Genomic DNA, 17,636 nt, shown 5'->3' with positions numbered 1-17,636 from the left:
CTCTGTTAATAGAGTGATTGTCTCTTCAGGTCTAATGTGGGCTTGCAACTTTCATTTTCCCATTGGGCAAAATAAGGGTATCATCAATAATAACTTGACAGTCTATGATACTGAGACTTTTTTAACTGGTTGGCAGATATCTTAAAGGAAATTGACCTTAAATGCGTAAGAAATAATACTCTATTATGCTTTCAAAAATGAAGGCAAAGATATTAGATGCTATTGAGTCAGCAGCCTGCTAAGTGGCACTCCTCACTATGGACTGCCTCCTACTTTCAGAGAAGTCAATAATTTCCAGGGACCAGACTGACTGTTCCACCCTGTAATATCTTATGTCTCTAGCCGATTTCATTATACACATCAATAATGACTCTCCATTCGCTCAGTCCCTTTGTCTTCAGAACAAGCACAGAACTTTCACGCGTCGGTTAAAGGGTCTGAAATTTGGGAGTTTGAAGAGAATCCGGCAAACAGGTCGATTGCAGTCTTTTTAGTGGAGATATTACAGCTCTGCTCTTCTTGTCTTAGTGTGGCTGACTGCTGGGAACTCTGATGGTGGCAGCTTGCCATGCTATCACACAGCAACGGAGTCACTTATTGCTATTTTCTCCTTTATTTTTTTGCCTCACCCATGCCTTGCTACCCGCTTCCTACTTTTACTTGGCTGGCTACGGGCACAATAATAACCCAGCAAATACTTTAGAAATTTAGAAAACCACCAACCCCATGAATTGGTTTTTGTTACATCCCTTAGCAATCTGTCCCTTGTTGCAGCTGTTCCTGTGGGTCTGCAAATACAGGATCCTGTGTCCTGTATTTGCAACATTCATGAAAATAGGGCAGAGCTCTATTCTTCTGTCAGACAGAGGACACAAAAAAGTGCAGTGCAGATTTGTGGGATTTTAAATTTTTTTTTTTTTTTTTTTTTTATGGGCTATAGAGGGCATGAGATGGAGAAACTTGCAAGCCGGGAACATGACCCTTTGCTCCCAGAGATCCCTGGGTGAGTCATTTTTATCCCACAACAAATTGCAAACTTCTTAGTAAATTTATATTGAAACTGAACTTTTAAAAAAAAGTAGATTGAGACTTCTTCAAGCTTTAACTGCAGCTGAGGAAACAGAGGAAAAGGATCAATAACAAGTTATAATGAATGACATTAAAATCTCAGCAGTTGCTATTCCATCGGGCATCACTCCGGTTACTATCTCCTACATTTGGAAAGTTAGCATGGTGTGACATTGTGCAGTCTATATGGTTTTATAAAAACTTGATAAGTCAATATAATGTAACTGGGATAGTTTTAGAGAAAATATGGTAATGAGTGAATATAACGTAACTGGGATATGCTTCATGCAAAAGGTCTCTTGTAAGGTATCATTACAAAGCTTATAATCTACTGAGTGTGATCATCTGATTTGTATAAATGTACCACGCTTGTATCTAAAACTAGAAATATAAAATGTAACTCTGAGGACCTATTGTAATTATGTAAAGTGTGGGCCATTAATGATGGTTTGGAATCTCGATGACTCCCATTAACCAGGACCATTGTCTGTCTGCAGATGGTTGTGTTTACCTGTTAGTCTTCCTGTATATGTGTGTGCTGGCAAGTGGGCAATGAAGTCTTGCAGTGACATGTGATCATGTCACCTGAACTGGAATCCATCTTTAACCTGGTGCTTTTCCAGTGAGGGGGGGGGTGGAAACCCAGAGGGACAAAGGGTTCCCGCCTTATGCAAAAGATATATAAAGGGGTGGAAGAGAACAGAGTGAGAGGAGCCATCATGAAGAATCCCCTAGCTACCACCTGAGCTGGAACAAGAGCTGTACCAGGGGAAAGAATTGTGCCCAGGCCTGGAAGGTGTCCAGTCTGAGAAACTTACTGAAGCATCTCTGAGGGTGAGATTATCTGTATTTAGTTTGATTAGACCTAGATTTGCGCGTTTTATTTTATTTTGCTTGGTGACTTACTTTGTTCTGTCTGTTACTACTTTGAACCACTTAAATCCTACTGTCTGTATTTAATAAAATCACTTTTTATTTAGTAATTTACTCAGAGTATGTATTAATACCTGAGGGAGCAAACAACTGTGCATATCTCTCTATCAGTGTTATAGAGGGCGAACAATTTATGAGTTTGCCCTGCATAAGCTTTATGCAGGGTAAAACTGATTTATCTGGGTTTAGACCCCATTGGGAGTTGGGCATCTGAGTGCTAAAGACAAGCACGCTACTGTGAGCTGTTTTCAGGTAAACTTGCAGCTTTGGGACAAGTGATTCAGACCCTGGGTCTGTGTCTGGAGCCAGACGGGAGTGTCTGGCTCAGCAAGACAGGGTGCTGGAGTCCTGAGCTGGCAGGGAAAACAGAAGCAGGGGTAGTCTTTCCACATCGGGTGGCAGCTCCCAAGGGGGTTTCTGTGATCTAACCTGTCACACATGGTTTCAAGGTAAAGGCTGAATTTGTAAGCGTGTCCACTGTATAGTGAGGGACTTTATACCTACTCTGCATTTCAAAAAAACAAAAACAAAAAACCAGAAGCCCAAGACACCAAAGCTTTGGGGCAACATTGATTTGCTTCAGTTAGAGAAGCTAAAACAAAAAAGAGCTGAGGGTGTTGCTGCAGATAGAAAAGGTAGTAGGTGAAGGTACACCAGAAGCTAGCAATGAAGCAGCTGGGAGACAAATACCACCCAGGCGTATTATCTGATGGGGAGGTGGGGGGTACCAGAAGAGGGCCTTTAAGTCATTGAAAGCATTTTAAATTAGTGAGGACGTATGGTTAGGGGAAGCATACTGCTGTACAGTTGTACAACAGCCCCATTAATTGCTGAGTTTTGCTACTATTGTTCAAGCAGGTTAATGTAAAACAGAGAATACACAAGACTATTTGGCACAGACCTAACTTACTCTAAAAGTCTGGCATATATGAACTTGTCTATAGCTTTGAAATATTGCCATCCGATGTTTTCCTAAACAACGCTGAGTCCTCACTTCGCCCTGGCATGAGGCCTGACATAAACTGGCCTACATAACCACAGGTGCTAAATTTCTCCTCACTTAAACTCTTCACTAGATATCTCTTGCCTTAGGGCTTGTCTACACCGTCAGTTTACGAGCAGTGAGCTGGGGTGTAAATCTACAGTGTAGTAGCCTGCTGTGTGCTGAGTGGCCGTGTGGACCCTGCCAGTGTGCACTAATAGTACAACAGTGCATTGTAACGTACTGCTGTTTTGAACCCTACTGCACACTGTAAGTTCCATAGTGTTTCAAAGAGAAGTAGGTCAAAGCACTCTATGGTACTATTAGTACATAGTAGCAGGGTCCATATGGTGAGTTAGTGCATTACCAGGCTAGTGCGCTGAACATTCACACACTGGCTTGCCGTGCACTAAGTCTCTGTCTGGACAAGCCATTTGTCACTTAGAAGACAACAATTACATCTAAACATCATGGCAAAGCTTGGAACTAAATTACATTCTAGCCCCAGTGGTACCGAGATACCAAATGAGATAGTTGGCGCATTGTGCAGGGCTTTGTGTTTAAGCTTGTGAAACATCATTTTATTAGTAGCACAATTAATTCTGAAGGTGAATGAATAATGTATTGTCCCTAGTTATTGGAATACTTGCCAGCAGCAAGCAGTCATTTTTGTTTTCTCTTTACTGTGTAGTGTGGTCCAGAATGCATGGAGCAGAGGTGGGAGCGAAGACTTGCGTTCTGGTTCTGCCATCAACTCATTGTGTGACCTTTGGAAGGTCCTTAACCAATCTGTGCCTCAATTTATCCTTCTATAAAATGGGTATCATTTACCTACCTTATAGCTATGTTCTGAGGCTTGATTTTATATATGGAAAGTACTATACAGATCACTTTAAAAGCCATTTGCCTACGTAATGTTAGAAAGTAGAGGCTAGAGCCTCAAATGCTTGAGGGCAAGATGTGTGTCCCTTTGCTGGCACAAAGCAGCCTCTCGAGGATTTCCCAGGGTAAGGGAAACCTCAGGTGTTATAGAGCCATCTTAAGCAGATCCTGTCTCCTCCCTCAACAGCCAGCACAGAGGGTGTGGACAGGATGTCTTTATATGCCATGGATCACTAGCCTGGGGGACCTCCGTAGCGGAGAGGAGGAGATGGGACAGGACACACTGGCTGAGTACAGATGTAGCTAGGATTGGGAGAACACAAAGATAGCTTAAATCCACATTTGCATCCCCCTCCCACACTGTATTGATCTCTTTGGCCACAGGTCAGCATCTGGCCCTTTGATTACATTTCTTTTTCTACTTCCTGTTACTAGATTTCCTGCCCCCTCCCTCTGGCTGAAAAACTTTGTAACCTTTATCTAAGGATAAGCTCTTCAGCCTCTTTTTGTAAAGGAGAAGGAAGGGTTAGGGCTTTCAGCCATATAAATGTAGTTTGCCACCCCCACCCACTTTCATCTCTTAATGCATCTGTCTTATGCATTTATAATGCACCCAGCATCATTGTATCTAGGGCCCTATACACAATTTATAAAGCAGCATTCATCCAAAAAGTTTATTCTCCTTATGCTTCCATAGGTGTTGCCACTCTAAACAGGGCCATTCTTTTGTTTGCAGGGGAGGCCTGTTCCATTGTCGCCCCTATTGCAAGGAAGTTTGTACAAAGCCTGGAGCCTTGCAGCCTCACGGGGACAGAAGTCAGGCTCACACTGAGCACTGGCTGTAGAACTCCCTGCCATCTCCAGTGCCTGTCCGTCTCTCTCCCAACAGTTTGGTTGAGCTGTGAGCTTCAGCATTGTCATGGATCACAGCTGTCTGGGCAAGCTCAGAGGTGGTTTTTTTTTTTTTTTTTTTTTTTTTTTTTTTTTTTTAGAGGGAACAAACCAGGACACTGATATCTTCAAGATCCTGAAGCTAATCTTTGAAGTGGATTCTTCACTGGTTGGGATAGCAATGTAGCACACTGGAGGATGCATTCCTCGCTGTAGGCTAATATTGTCTGATAGGAAGGAGCTTCTCCCTTCATTTCAGAGAAAGAATGCTATAATAGTCTAGCCTAGAATTGAGGAATACTTGATTACCATGCCTATGTCCACATCTGCTAAGGGAGTACAGCCTCTCAGCCAGCTGAACGGGACAAGGATCACTGAACGATTGAGTCATTTCTCACCTGTTTGCTTGTTAAGCACTTACCTTACCCTTGTCTCTGCAATTGTTCACTACTTTTGCTTGCCTTATTCACTTTTTTAAATGTCTTTTGAGCCCTTCATGCTGGGAGTAGATTTTCCTTCTATGTTATCAAGAAGATGGCCAATGTTATCAGCGAGGCAGTTGGATGGTACAAGTACTAGCCCCACAGTCAGTTCCTGCATTGCTGCAGCCATTTGAGACCTTAGGCAAGTCGCTTAGTCTCTCTTTACCTGCAGCACAGGAACAATAATACTTCCCTACCTCCCAGAGGTGTTGTGAGCATAAATTATTAAAGATCATAAGTTTCAGAGGGGTAACCCTGTTAGTCTGTATCAGCAAAAACAACAAGGAGTCCTTATGGCACCTTAGAGACTAACAAAATTTATTTGGGCATAAGCTTTTGTGGGCTAGAACCCACTTCATCGGATGAACGAAGTGAAAAATACAGGAGCAGGTATAAATACATGAAAGGATGGGGGTTGCTTTACCAAGTATGAGGCCAGTCTAATGAGAGAAATCAATTAACAGCAGGATACCAAGGGAGGAAAAATAACTTTTGAAGTGGTAAGAGAGTGGCCCATTACAGACAGTTGACAAGAAGGTGTGAGTAACAGTAGGGAGAAATTAGTATTGGAGAAATTAAGTTTAGGTTTTGTAATGACCCAACCACTCCCAGTCTTTATTCAGGCCTAATCTGATGGTATCCAGTTTGCAAATTAATTCCAGTTCTGCAGCTTCACGTTGGAGACTGTTTTTGAAGTTTTGTTGTTGAAGAATTGCCATTTTTAGGTCTGTTATTGAGTGACCAGAGAGATTGAAGTGTTCTCCTACTGGTTTTTGAATGTTATGATTCCTGCTGTCAGATTTGTGTCCATTTATTCTTTTGTGTAGATCCAGAATTCTTCATTGCCCCTCTATTATTCTATATATTAATATTGTTTGGTTTTATGCATCTTGCATTTTATCTAGGTGTTATCAAATATGGCTGTTTCTGAAAAACTTATATGAGAGAGTTTTGCATGCTTCCTCTGTATTTTTTCAGTCTCTTAACTTCCTAATCAAAGGCTGGATTATTTCTTCAACTGCCTTTTCTGAAATACAAGGGCAGAGCTATTTTAACCTGCTGTTCAAATTGAATGCTCTCCCTGAAAGTCATTTCTGTTTACATTACTGTGCTATTAGCTAGGTATGCTTTTATGTGAAGGATACATTTGCTTTCCAATTGCATAATACATTTAACAACATCTAAGGGAAAAAAAGTTACCTTTTCTGTAACTGGTGTTCTTCGAGATGTGTTGCTCATGTCCATTCCATATTAGGTGTGTGTGCTCGCCACATGCACCGGTGCCAGAAGCTTTTCCCTTAGCAGTATCCATAGGGAACCAGCTCTGGCGTCCTCTGGAGTGGTGCCTGCATGGCGTGGTATAAGGGGCCCCCCCTACCCTCAGTTCCTTCTTGCCGAAAACTCCGACAGTGGGGAAGGAGGGCGGGTTATGGAACGGACATGAGCAACACAACCAGAACAGTAGTTATGGAAAAGGTAACAGTCTTTTCTTCTTCGAGTGCTTGCTCATGTCTATTCCATATTAGGTGACTCCCAAGCAGTACTCCTGGAGGTGGGTAGGAATTCATGGACGTGTGGATTATGTTTAAGAAAAGTTTTGTAAATGAATTCCAATAGTTCATGCATTAGGGATCCAATCTTATGCGGTTCCAGGGGCTTCTGTATAGATTATTTAGGTTAATCTTTCTATCTACCCAATGGGACTCAGTGCTCAGTCTAGAAGATACCATCAGAGATGCTTAGTTTTGCAATTCTCAAACTGTGGATTTGTGTCTTCAGAGATAACATGCTTGTTAACAACAAAAATGTTTTTAAATAAATAAATAAAATATAGAAGTGAGAAATAACAGACCTCAACCCTACTTTCCCTCTGCAAATTTGTGTACACAGAGTCAATCCCTTACCTCTCTCTAAAAGTGAAAAGTTTCAGAAAGTTCAATGAATAGAAGATTGTTGGGGGCGGAATAGATCTGGACAAGGAGAAGAAGTCTGGAGATAAATGTGAGAAGGGAGGGACAGGCAGTAACAAAAGTGAAACTGTTTGAGCAGCATATTCCAGAAGTCTTGAGGTCTTTCTGAGTGTAGCCTTCACTGATTTGAGGTCTACCATACCATTCTCTCACTAGAAGGGAAAACCTATCATGGCAGCAGGCCATAAAAGAGACCTAGTTTGGGAATATTTTAATGAAGTTCCTCTACCTGTAGGTAAGACAGGCATGCGTGCAAAATGCAAACAGTGCAACAAAGAAATGTAAGACCTGGTTGCTCGAATGAAACAACATCATGAGAAGTGTTTCTTCTCAGGAGAAAGCTGCGTTGAAGATGATGAAAGGAACATGTGTGAACATGCAGGATCTTCAGGTTGGTAAACTTTTTTATTTCATACTTCTTTCTTAAGGACTGCCTGTCTTCCTTCTGGACTATTCTTGAATTCTCATGTTTGAGCAAAAAATATAATTGTTACTCGATGGCAGTGTTTCTCAAACTGGGGTCGCCGCTTGTGTAGGGAAAGCCCCTGGCAGGCCGGGCCGGTTTGTTTACCTGCCCCGTCCGCAGGTCCGGCCAATTGCAGCTCCCACGGGCCGTGGTTCGCCGCTGCAGGCCAATGGGAGCTGCTAGAAGCAGCGGCCAGTATGTCCCTCGGCCCGCGCCGCTTCCAGCAGCTCCAATTGGCCCAGAGCAGCGAACTGTGGCAAGTGGGAGCTGTGATCGGCCGGACCTGTGGACAGGGCAGGTAAACAAACCGGCCTGGCCCGCCAGGGGCTTTCCCTACACAAGTGGTGACCCCAGTTTGAGAAAAACTGCTGTATGGTACTATCATTTTAGATGCAGTTGTGATAAAAAATAAATAGCTGAAATAGGCAGATCTTCCTTTTACAATTTAATCTTTAAAGTAGTACTGAGTGTCAGTGAATGCAATGAGTAATACTAAATGAGCAATATGGTAATCATAATTAAATAACTGCATTGACTTATTTTGTTTAGGAGAATCCATCCTCAACATACAGGATTCTGAAGACTATCCACCTTCAAGATCACCATAATTTTCTATAGTTTCAGAGTTATCTGCCAATGATAGTGTTTCAGTCACTTCATGTACGTCACATAGCCACAGTATATCACCTGTAGCAAAAAGAAAAAAAAACCTTTATCATCCAGAAACAACCATAAATAAGATAAGAACCAGCAGATTACAGAAAGCGGTAATTGATGAAAAAATTGCCCGGTTTGTTTATGCAAAAAACTCCCCTTTCCGTATGATTGAAAACCCACACTTCATTAACATGGTTCAGTCATTAAGGCCAGGATACAGTCCACCCAATAGAGCAGATGTCACAAGCAAATTGCTGGATAAAGTGTATGAAAGAGAAATTGAGCAGTGTGCAAAAGGTCTAGAGGGTAAAACTGTTAACCTGAGTCTTGATGGGTGGAGCAATGTCCACAATGATCTTGTTGTATGTGCTTGTGTGACAACAGAAGAAGGGAATGTCTTCCTTACGAAAGAATTGATACATCAGGAAATGCCCACACAGCAGAATACCTACAAGAAGTAGCAGTAAAAGTTATAACAAACTGTGAAAAAAAATTTCAAATGTCTAGTATGCAGATTGGTCACAGACAATGCTGCAAATGTATCCAAGATGAGAAGAAATTATTTAGAAGAGAGTCCCAAGCTAACAACATACAGTTGCAGTGGTCATTTGATGCACCTCGTAGCCAAAGACTTCAGTGTTCCAGAAATAAAGGCTAATGTTGTTGAAATTGCAAAATACTTCTGTAACAACCACTTTGCAACAGCTGCTCTAAAAAATGTGGGAGGAACCAAGCTAACTCTCCCACAAGATGCGCGATGGAACTCAGTAGTGGACTGTTTTGAGCCCTATATCAAGAACTGGCCTAATCTGATGACAGTTTGTGAACAGAATCCTGAAAAAATAGATGGCACTGTCACAGCCAAAGTTCTCAACATTGGGCTTAAGAGAAATGTTGAACACATGCTGAGTACCCTGAAGCCTATTTCTGTAGCCTTGAACAAAATGCAGGGAAATAGCTGTTTTATTGCTGATGCTGTTGAAATTTGGAAGGAAGTGAGTGAGATCTTAAAAAGAGAAATATGCAATGACAGAGTTAAATTACAAGCATTAAAAAAAACAAATGGGACAAGCACTATCTCCAGCTCATTTTCTTGCAAATATTCTCAATACTTGGTACCAGGGTCAAACCTTAACTGCTGAAGAAGAGGAGTTGGCTATGACATGGACATCCAACAATCATCCCTCCATAATGCCAACTATAATAAACTTCAGAGCGAAGGGTGAACCATTCAAGAAATATATGTTTGCTGATGATGTTTTAAAGAAAGTGTCACCAGTGAACTGGTGGAAGTCACTTAAGCACTGGGATTCAGAGACTGTTGAAGTGATAATCTCACTTTTAACAGCAGTAGTTTCTTTTGCTGGTGCAGAAGGAATATTTTCTTCCTTTGGACTAATTCATTCCAAATTGAGAAATCGTTTGGAACCTGAAAAAGCAGGAAAGCTTGTTTTTCTTTTCTAGATTATGAACAAACAGGAAAATGAAGGTGAAGACGACTGAGTTAGCCGCGGCAGCCAATATTTTAAGTTTCGCATGTTGACCTGGCTGACAGTCGATTTAATTTGGTGTTTAAAAAAAAATAAAAATTCATTTAACTATTTTAGTTAAAAACAATTTTAACAAAAATAAACCTGATTTTAAAAAACTTGAATGTTTAAATTCAAAAAATTAATATGCTTGTTTTGTTAAAATATTATATGTGGAAGAAAAAAATCCAGAATACATAATGTTGTTTTATTTAACTAAAACAATTTAAATGTCTGGTGATGTTCTCCTCCTAATACAGCATGGCAAGAAAATCCTCCAAATATTAATGATTAATCTGTTGAATCGTTCACCTCTCAATGACTTCATAAATATCTGCTTCAATTACCTTTGGTAAATGAAATAACCAATCATTCATTTTCTGATATAGCTGTAAAACGACTCTGAAAAGTTTTAAAAATAAATCACTTAAAAAATGTATAGTGTGTACCTTCTAAAAATGAAACCTACATTTATCTCTGAGTTGTGAAGAATATGGATTAAGGTTATAACAACCAACAAGAATGCACTTTTATGTAGAAATCCATGATTATATCGAGCCTTCCTGACTAGTGATTTAAATCATGATTTAAATCAATTTGATTTAAATCAAATCCACCCTGGGCCGAGGCCATGGTGCAAGCCATGGAGTCTGCTGCGTCCGAGGCTGCTTGGAGGGCTGCTGTCACTGCAGCAGTGCCCTCCTTGAGGATCACCAGGAATTCCTTCCTGGACCCTTTGGGCACCGAGAGCTCGAATTTGGCCATAGACGGCTACATATTGTAGTCATAGCGGCCAAGGAGGGTTTGGCGGTTGGCCACTCCCAAATGAAGGCTGGAAGATGAATAAACTATTCACTCAAACAGATCCAGTCTCTTCGAGTCTTTATTCTTGGGCGTAGCCCCAGGCTGACCCTGCCTCTTCTTCTGGTTAACGGCCTCAACTACGAGGGAGTTTGGGGCTGGGTGAGTATAGAGATACTCATGGCCTTTAGCTGGCACAAAATATTTGCGCTCAGCCCTTTTTGAGATGGGTGGCAGGGAAGAGGGGGTTTGCCATAGGGCATTAATTATTTTTGATGCCCCCTCATGTAGGGGTAAAGCCACTCTAGCGGGTGCTGTGGAGGAAAGTATGTCTAACAGTGAGTCCAATGGCCCCTCAAGTTCCTTTGCCTGGAGTCCCATGTTAGAGGCGACTCTCTTCAAAAGCTCCTGATGAGCCTTGGCGTTATCTTGCGGAACTGGGTGAGGGGGACCCGTAATCGCTTCATCCGGCGATGATGAGGATGAAGCCAGTGCCACGGGATCCATCACATCCCCTAGTGGTCCAACTGGCTGCTCCCCTAGGTCCACATGGGCCTGGGGGATCTTCCCCTGTGGGGCCTCCACCTCTGGAGGAGGGTGGGATACTGCGGCCGATGGCCTATCTGAGGCCCCCGCCACTGATCGGGGGCCTGGGTGAACCCCCCTGGGTTCCAGGGTACCATGCTGCCGGCCATTGGGGTCAGCTGCGGTGTTGATGAGGTTGATGGTACCACTGGTGCTGGCACCTGGCCTGCTACCAGGGACTCCTGATCAGCACCAGAGTTGTAAGCGAAGCGGATGCTGCGGCGTGACCATGACCAGCTGGCCCAGCGGTCCTCCTCCCCACAGTGTCGGCTGCTGTGCCTTGACATCGACCTGTCCAACTGGGATGTGTTCCTCCCATGGGACCCCGGGGATCTTTGGCGTTCAGCGGATCTGCGTTGGTAGACCGGCGATCTATGCCTCACGCAATTTGACCTGTACTGGGATCTAGAGCAGGACCGGGACAGTCATAGGTAGAATCTCCTTGATCGAGGGGATTCGCATCTCGGCGATGGCGGGCGGGTGACTGATGACCCCCTTCCGCCAATCGGCCACAGGACCAGTGTCGAGGCATTGGAGACACGATGGGTCAGTCTCAAAGCTCATACCGGGGGGCGTGTGCCTCCGGAGGTCTGCGCCAGGTTACCAGCGAGCAGGAGACTGAAGAGGGCTTCTTTGAGCCTGCCTCCCAAAGTTCGAGTAATGACAGCTCCATGTGGGCAAGCGCTGGTGGGATGTTCCCCATGATAGGGAGCGGCGCTGCTGAGGCAGGGACACTCAAACGGTCCCAAGGTGGGTTTACCCATGGGCTTGGGTACCGACGGAGTCGGTGAGGGTGGCACCGGTAGCGTCAGGATCTCCTGTGCTGCCTGCAGGGCCTCGGGCATCGACAGGACTTTGAGCTGACGAAGGCCCTCATCACTGTCTGGTGTGGCAGGCATAGTACGGGAGGGGCTCGACATTAGCTGAGGCCCGACTCCCTGATGGAGGTGTTGAGCTGCCCAGCACGGGTCTTGGCTCTCCTCCGGTCCTCTCCTTTCCCTTACGGGAAGTGGGAGATCTTCCTCTCGCGGACCTCTTGGGCTTCTTGGCAGGGGCAGGGGATAAGTGCTGGCTCGTAGACAGCACCAGTGGGGCGCTCTGTACCGACGCTGCGGTGCTCGGGGCCAAATCGGACCTCTAGTCCGGTACCAGGGTCAGCGCTGACTCCATCAGGAATGCCCTGAGACGGATGTCTCTCTCCTTTTTCGTTCTGGGTTTGGACGTCTTACAGATGTGACACTTATCGCTTAAGTGTCCTTCTCCTAGACACCTTAAACAGCTAACGTGCAGGTCGCTGATGGGCATGGGCTGCTTAGAACGACTGCATGGTTTAAAGCCTGGGGACCGGGGCCATGCCCTGTCCTTAGGCTGAGTCTGTCCGGGACCAACTAACTAAAGCTAACCCTAAGGGTAATACTAAACTATATACAACTATTTTACAAGAAACGTTCATGGGATACACTGAACTAAGCGAAAGCTAGCCAAAGCAGCAGAAGTTCCAGCACCATCACTGGTGGAAAGAAGGAACTGAGGGTGGGGGGAGCTGGCGGCGCCCCTTATACTGCGCCAGGCGGGTGCCACTCCAGAGGGCGCCAGAACCAGTCCCCTATGGATACTGCTAAGGGAAAAACTTCCGGCACCGGTGCATGTGGCGAGTGCACACACCTAATATGGAATGGACATGAGCAAGCACTTGAAGAACATACAATTTTAAAGTTCAAATAAGAATTAAGGAGGGTTAAATATGTGCCATTTCCTACTAGAATCATGATCAGAAGACTTGAGTTAGGTTATACTATTTTCTTTTTCTTATATTGATGTAGGATCTCTCATTCCAAAGTTCTTTAATAAATGTAAAAGCCTAAAATACAAACTGTAGAGATCGTGTCACCATTGAAATGCAGTAATCAGCACTACTAAACAGAAATTTAGGATAAGAAGTGAAGGATAATTAAATGAAATTACAAAAGCAATGTAAGGATTGCAGAATGTGATTACCTGAGTTGGAATTTAGTCATGACACCTACATTAACATCTTTATTTTTGCAAGAAGTGCCATTGGATCTTTAACAACACAAGTAGTCAGGGTCTTAGCTATAGGTGTCTCTGAAGCATGGCACCTCCAGCAGCTGGGGATTGTTTTAGTATTATTTCAGAAGGTAGAGTGCTGTGCAATCTGCTAAATCACCAGAAATACATCCTGCAGCACTTACATGTTCCACAGAAGTCTCCCATCCAAGCAGAGCCTGGTTCAACTCTGTTTTTTTTGTCAACGAGCAATGTGGTATGATCTTTGTTACAAAAAAGTACTGTCGGAATCTCGTCAGTAGATATTGAGAGAGTAGTACGTACACGGTTTTGATTTCTTCAGCATTCTGTAGTGCCATTGTCTGATGATTTCTACACAGTCTCCTAGGCTTGATCCAACTCAAATAGGAGTCTCTCCATTTACTTTAATTGAGAGTTGGGGTAGGCTGTTAGTAAAGAAGAGGTGGAATAATCAATCAGGCTAAATAAAATTGCTCATGCAGATGTAGCGTTTGAGCATTCAAATTAGGCTGTCTACTGAGAGATAAGGAGGGGAAAAAATAGCCCAAGATAAAAAGATTCTTGTGTCAATGATTTAATCTAGTAATATTACTTTTAATTTCTTTTAAAGTATCAAATTTCAGAGCATCCTTGGGTGATATATTTTCAGTCAGTTCTGCTGTGATTTTTATCTACAATGCACTGAAACAAGCCATGTTTAAAAACCATGTAAATCGAGAAATTACAGTAAATGGAAGATTAATGCATGACAACAAAACTAGAGTGTCAAACCACAAACAAAACAAAAGTGAAAAAAAAATTAATTGGAGATGAGCATCCAAAACAGCAAAATATATTTGAGCAATAATATTACAACACACAAATATTCATTTACAGAATCTAAAACCAACTATGTAAAAAATCTCCCCAAACAAAAATTCTAACATTACTTATAAACAAGGCATTTCACCCAATTACACTATCCAGCGCAGGCAACAAACTGAAAATGCCATCTAACCACTCAAGTGTAGCACCCCGTTAGATTATCACCTTGCAAACTGAAGGGAAGAAGAATTTATAAATTAAAAAAAAATCCTAGGAAATGTTTTATCTGAAGACAAGACAACAAAACCAAAACTCCCAAAGCACAAACAAAAAAGTGGAGATACAGAAGTGATAGTGCAAACATTTTAAAAAAGGAAATGGATTCATCCTGTGTTTAGTCAGAGAAAAACATCAATGTATATTTTCAATATGCAGTCCATTTCAAGACAATTGTTTTCAGGAGTCAGCACATCTGTATGTTTCAGCAAGGATGTTCCTGTAAAGGAGGTAACTGAAATGTAAACCAAGCCAACATAAAGTGAGCCCACAGCTGTGGTAAAAATACATACCTTTTGAATGAGTGGCTGAATGTACAATGCAGAAGTCAAGTACCTGCAAAATAAGCTCAAAGCTTGAGTCACCTGCTGACTCCATACTGCTCATTCCTAAGCATTTGCTCAAATGAGATACTCTTTGGAATCAGATTTAAATAGCACCTTATTGTACTGAGATTCAAATATGCCCCCAACCCTGCACCAGGATCAACTTAGGCAGAGTTCCATGGAAGTCAGTCTCACTGAGGTTTGCCTGCATGGACCCTGTAGCAGGGCTGGAACTTGCAATTGCAAATGTTCCTAAAATCACTTCTGCTTAATACTAGGCAGGTCACAGTTCCACAGGAGTGTCATCATGCCATCTATGCTCCAGTATCTGTCAACAAAATCAATAACTTGAGGTACCGTTAAATGTTGTCTGTCCAATCCTGACCAACCTTAGGGATAAGTCATTGCCTCAAGCAGTTTCTGATGTATTACCCCCTCCAGAGGGGTTTGCAGCCACATGAAGTTGGGGCATGGCCCTATAATTGCTTGGATGCCACAACACCTCTAGAGAATTCCAGTTGCATCCCTGCTGATCTTGTGGCACCTGTACAGAGAGCCAACCACAGAAGTATGGAGTTCTGCAGTCATTGGTGCTGCTGGATAATGGGGCGTAGAAGTTAGTGCCACTCAGAATTAATTTGTTTGAGTTCTGTAGGCTCCCAACCCCTGTGGTTCTTTTTTTGATTAAAAACAGATGGACAGCATGTTCTTTTGGACAGTGGGAAAGGAAGTTTCCAGACAAAAAGCCCAGTTAGTATGGCTATAAACAGATCTTTACATTTAAAATAGTATTATTAGAATACTATTGTTATTCTTAAAAGTCTGAAAGTGAGGGACTTTTGAGTTCAGGTTAAAACACAAGTATTTGAAACTCAGGAAATTAGAATGTTGTAGTTAAAACAAACACATGGGAAAATATAGAGATACTCAGTTAAGTTTCCAAACACCAACTTTACCTCTGCCTTCTTAATCAATAGCAATATCCCTCATCTATCTTTCAACTACAGGCTAAAGACCATCCCCACTATCCTAGAGATAACGCAGCAGGCCAGTAGATAAACTGTAAACCCATCCACTAAATAGAGGCTATAGGATCAGCCCCTTCCTTGCCTTCCAGGTACATGCCACAGCAGACATTATTTGACATATTACCCTCTGTCCCTGCCCATCATTGTACTATGGACTGGCTGCCCCACACTAGGCCATTCACGCTCCCAGCATAGGTCAGAGATCTCACACTTTCATATGCAGGCACAATATCAACATTTCTATATCTTCTCACAACACATAGGCCACAGACTTCTAATATACTCTCCAATGATGGGCTCCCTCTGTAACCAATACTGGCTACAAGGATGAAAGCCAGTTATATCATTGTACAACAGCAGAATATACTGATGTAGTTCATATAAACACAAGATTTCTCCAGTTGCAACTAGAGAGTAAAGGATCGTCCACCAGTCCATAGTGAATAAGCAAGAGGCAGAGTTAAGGCTGGTGATGAAATCAACAGTATTTCCAGATTCATGTTTATGTTTTTTTGAATTACAATGTTCTAATTTCTTGACTTGTAAAGTTTGTGTTGTAACTACTATGTCCTAATAATGGGGCTTTACAGAGACATAGTTAACTAGTTAAATCTGTCATTACACATTTACATTACATTACACCCAGATTTGTCTGGGTACTATGAGCCATCTAGATGGAGCCATCTATTATTGCAACCGAAACTGCAGCCAAAATAATGATCATTTTACCAAGACAAATAACTGTCTGTGTGAAGATCCCTCCCATCCAGACCCATCACTCAGAAATAGCTGAAAAATACTTTTGTAGACCAGCTCTGTAAGATCAAGTGTGTGCTTCCCTTTTGGGAACACAGTGTTCTCTCTTCCTCTATTGCTTTCTCTTTGGAATGTCTTAGTTACCATTAGTGCAGTAGTTATTTTGAAATAGTTGAATGGAATGAAACTTGACAGTTTATTTGATTTGTCCCTCACCCACCGTAGCTCCCATCCCTTTTTGTGGCAGGGAGGGAATGGTGATTTTCTTGCTAAACTAACTTGCACAACACAGGATAATAAAGGAAATTTAGGAAGGTGCCCTAACTTGCCAGTGAATTTAACACGTTGGAAGTGATAGTTTGAAGGAACAATGGAGTTATTGGGATTGCTGGCGTACCCAGCAATTACTACTAGAATATTTTCTCTCTTGTAGCGTTTACAAATTAATATGTACCAGGATTGGCAAATTATCTAAATGAGTTGACCATTAAGTTAAAAAACCCAGCAGGCTACGAACCCTCAGAAGTCAAAGAGTTACAGAGTGCATAACAATCTTTTTCAGATGTTTAAACCACAGCTACATTTCAGGCAACTTCCTCAGCTAATGTCTTATTTATAAAGTGACTTGCATTTTTACTAAAATGCTGGTGAACGAATGATGTAAATCCCAAATCTTATAAATTATTCACACACACACACACTCTCTCTGAAACAACATTAAGTGGATCCACCTAGCAGCCTGCAACTCTTGGTTTCCTGCACTTCAGGTGAACAAGGGCTAAGAGTACATACTGTGGTGCCAGAGAGTTCTGCCCTTGGAGGGATTGTTACCTCATGTTAACTGACAAACATCTCTGACTGAAGGAGCAATGCTGACAGGTCCCCCCAAAAGAGGGATACTCAGGGCTGAGAGGACTCATTTCCCCAACAAAGGGAAAACCCAACTCTCCCTGTCAAACTGTCTGGTTTCAGTTTAAAAAAAGAGAGAATCAGCCCCCTGGATCCAATCCTATACTCAGCACTCCACAGGCCTGGGGTCCTAGGCACTGCAGAGATTTCAGATAAGAAACCTGGGGGCAAGGTTACCTCTGAACTTCCCATTTTGTTATTCATACATATGTAAACTTTGCATCATTTCTTTCTAAGTAGCT

Source organism: Emys orbicularis, chromosome 1 (genome assembly GCF_028017835.1).
Source record: "Emys orbicularis isolate rEmyOrb1 chromosome 1, rEmyOrb1.hap1, whole genome shotgun sequence".
Classification (NCBI taxonomy): Eukaryota; Metazoa; Chordata; order Testudines; family Emydidae; genus Emys; species Emys orbicularis.
The sequence above is the reverse complement of the archived record's forward strand: the minus strand, read 5'-3'. Positions refer to the sequence as shown.